Below are 3,884 nucleotides of genomic sequence, written 5' to 3'. Positions count from 1 at the left end.
GCCCGTGACAGTGGCAGGCTGGAGTGAATCCTGAGAGTCCGTCAAGGGCGTTCCCCTTCCGCCTTCTGATACTGTTAGGGTATGGAGTCGACCACCCCTTAATTAGACAGAGAACACTCTCGATAATGCAAGTCACACGGCGAGGTTTATTTGACAAGCTTAAGCTTGGGCCCAAGTATACCCAAAACAGCAGAGTAGGGACTTGGACCCGAGGTGAAATGCTTAAGCTTAAGGATGAGCACAGGGATTCTGGGCCTGCCCTGGAAATTTAAAAAATAACTGAAGACCTGTGGTGGCTTAGAGAATGTTCACTGTTAGAGCTGGAGTTGTGTAACCTCTAATGATGGGCCCCAGAAGTGGGCTGACGGGAATCGGGATTTAGTTAATTTCACTTTCAGAGACCCTGACAACAGGGTACCCCAAGTGCGTGTACAATTTAACCAGGAGCGGGCAAAAAGAGAAAAGTCCTGGGTGTCCGGAGTGACTTAGTGTTTCCAGCTAGATATGGACCGGCTCTCTGGGGCCGGCCCTTACCCAAGTGGACTGTTAACCATTAAACTGGTTATCCGTGAGGCACAAAAAAACACATGGCTCCTGTGGGTCCAAATCAGATATTGGCTCCTCCCGCCCTCACCAAGAACCCAGGTACCGTAAAGCCCCAGTATAATAAGAATAATATCCCTGTAATCCCCCTGGCACTTGCTATGCAGGCCACCAAGGACCCCCTATGGAAACTGATGCGCGTTGTGTATAAAACCCTTAAAGCCACCAGCCCTAACCTCACGGCTTCCTGCTGGCTATATTATGATATAAAACCTCCATTTTATGAATCCATAGGCCTCAATGCTACTTATACTGGTTCGGCTAGTGTCCTTGGGAGTACGATAAAATAGGCTTAACCCTACAACACATAAGTGGTAAAGGGACTTGCGTAGGAAAAGTGCCACAGGTTAAACAAGGTTTATGTGCTTCCATAAATGCCACCCCTAGTTGGGAAAATAACATAAGATGGCTAACCCCAGAAAGTAATGGATGGTGGGTATGTTCTAAGACTGGCCTCACTCCGTGCCTCTCGACCTTGATCCTTAATGCCACTAAAGAGTTCTGTGTCCTAGTGACTGTGATGCCCCACATTACCTACCACCCTGAGGAAAGCATGTATTCCCATTGGGATCAAGGCCTGAGCCTAAGGAGTAAAAGAGAGCCTTTCACTGCACTCACCATTGCTACCCTGTTCAGTTTGGGAGTAGCTGGGACCTGAACTGGCATAACCTCCCTGGTCACTCACCAAGCAGGGATGTCAGCCCTGAGGGCAGCCATAGATGAAGATATAGAAAGAATAGAGACCTCCATTAGTCATTTAGAAAAATCTCTCACCTCCCTATCCGAAGTCGTCCTCCGAAATAGAAGAGGACTTGATTTGTTATTTCTCCAATAAGAGGGACTATGTGCTGCACTAGAAGAGTGCTGTTTTTACGCTGACCATTAAGGAGTAGTAAAGAAATCCATGGCTAAGGTAAGAGAATGATTAGCTAAGAGAAAAAGAGAAAGGGAGGCACAAGAGAACTGGTTTGAGGTTTGGTTTAATAAGTCTCCCTGGCTCTCCACCCTAGTTTCTACCTTAGTTGGGCCATTTATTCTGCTTGTGCTCATTTTAACTTTTGGCCTCTGCATTCTAAACAAACTTATTAATTTTGTAAAGGACCATGTTAATACCATCCAACTCCTGGTCTTAAGACAACAATATGAAAAGTGGCCCACTCCTGAGGGCCCCCCACAACTGCCCTACAAATGAGCAAGATTCCTCATTGTGAACAACTAAAAGGCGGGTTGTAAGAATGGGTTGCGTCCCTAACCCAGCCGACACTGCATACATGACTTGAGATAAGAGGAACTAGGTAAAACCTGAAAAAAAAAAAAAAAAACCAACTTAATCATATACCACCAGGGCAGTTAGGCGGTGGCGCCATGCGGACTAGATGTTAAAGAAAAACAAATAGTTAACTTGCAGAGATCACAATCCTGCGAGACAGGAGTCTCCCTTGGTTTGCAAATGTCCTGGTGATTTACAACAAAGAGGCTATCTTTTCAATGGCCCAAATTCCAGAGACAAACAGGCTCAGTTCCTTGAGGGGTCTAAGATCGCCCTCCCCACTATAAAACTGAAGGAGGCTGAGGCAGAAGGAAATGTAAATAAAGTTAGATTTCTTCTAAACCCAAATCTCACTTAACCCCCATGATGGCGCCAGGGTGACACGGGGGGGGGGGGCAAAAAGTTAAACAAAATTAAACTGTCAAAGTGTGGCACAAGATATGTATGTAACTATGAAAAAGTGCCTTGAAAATGCTATATAAAACCTTGGCTCCAAGAACTCGGGGTCCTTGTTGAAACCCGCTGCGCCGGGCAGATACTTGGACCCCAGCTAGCTGGAAATAAACCTCGCTGTGTGACTTGAATTATCGAGAATGTTCTCTGTCTAATTGAGGGGTGGTCGACTCTGTACCCTAAAAATACTTCCTGTTTATGAAATTGCCATGGTGGAGGATGCAGACCACAGAAGTCTGCAAAGACTTCACAACAAGACGTCTTTTCCACTCAGAGACCCGGATGTTAATCGTGTACCTGTACACCACAGTCCTGGGGCAGCCTGTCAGGGTAGCCTGTGCTGGGGGGTTGCGGTATGGGGTCGTTTTAGCACTTGGCCCTGTAAGGACGTATTTAGAAACTGTCCCTGCTCCACTTCCCCCAGGGGATTTACTTGGAGACAAGTCCGGGAAACCGGCTTCAGGTAACAAAGCCCAGATACAAGGATGGATCAGGCCAGGTGGAGATATCCAATCAGTGGCGTGGTGGGATGCATACCGTCTCCCTGGTTACCAAGGAGTATGGGCCCCGCCCTTTGGGCGCCAATCCCAATCAAGGTGTTCAAAAGGGCTGGTTCAAATGTCTACTAGGGTAAATTGTAACTCAATTGGTCACTTAGCATCACTGTGGAGTTTCCTGTGTTTGTTACAATTTCATTGGTCACCTGTGCGAGGCCAGGCCCGACTGCATGGCCTTTTGCCCTTAAAAACTAGTCTGTGAAACAGAGAAGGGTCACCCTCTCTTGTAAGAGGTACGGCCCGAACCGTTAGGTTAGGTTAGGTTAGATTCTTGATGCTTGGCGTGAAATAAGGCTTTGCTTGACCTTCACTTTATATCAGTCTCGCTCCTTTAATCACAGACCCATTACTGGGGCATAACAGCCCCATGTCCACGTAGCATATACAGTAGGACGAGTATGTGTTTCCAGAACTGAGTTTGGCAGGGACCCAGTAAAAGGCCACTTCTAAGAAGCAAGCCACGTGGATAGTATGATGGGCTCAGAACTGAGGGGGGATCTCTGTGGCCAACCCTAGACCCGTTGTCTTGATTTGGGGAAACATGTAGTTCTGGGGAGATGCTCTCTCCCTGTCCCCAGCCTCAGGCCCTCACTCAACACGTTTCTCACCAGAATGGCACTCCCACCCCCCACATACTGCCCCCACCAGGAAGGGGTGCTGTGTCTTCACTGGCCAGCAGAGAGGTGAGGGGAGGTCTGGGCCCTCCAGGGGAGAACCGGGGTAGGCACGGGTGAGTAGGAAGTTACTGCTGCTCCTGCTCTTCTAGAAGGTTCTTCCCACCACCCTTCACTGACAAATCCTCCTCCCCAGGCGCTGTTCCCCTCTTTCTGTGCCACCTCCGTTGCCTTGTTTCTTGAGATCTTCCCCTTTCTAAATTGCTTCTAGAGGCTTCCATATTCCTCTTCTGCTCTCCACACAGTAAATGCTGCATCAGTGTGGTGGAGAAGGAGAAAGCAGGGAGAGAGGTTGGGAGGGTTTGCCTGCACAAAAATGAACAAAGA

The sequence above is a fragment of the Mustela putorius genome, unplaced genomic scaffold (genome assembly GCF_011764305.1).
Source record: "Mustela putorius furo isolate JIRA1106 unplaced genomic scaffold, ASM1176430v1.1 tig00000135_pilon_pilon_pilon, whole genome shotgun sequence".
Lineage (NCBI taxonomy): Eukaryota > Metazoa > Chordata > Mammalia > Carnivora > Mustelidae > Mustela > Mustela putorius.
The sequence above is the reverse complement of the archived record's forward strand: the minus strand, read 5'-3'. Positions refer to the sequence as shown.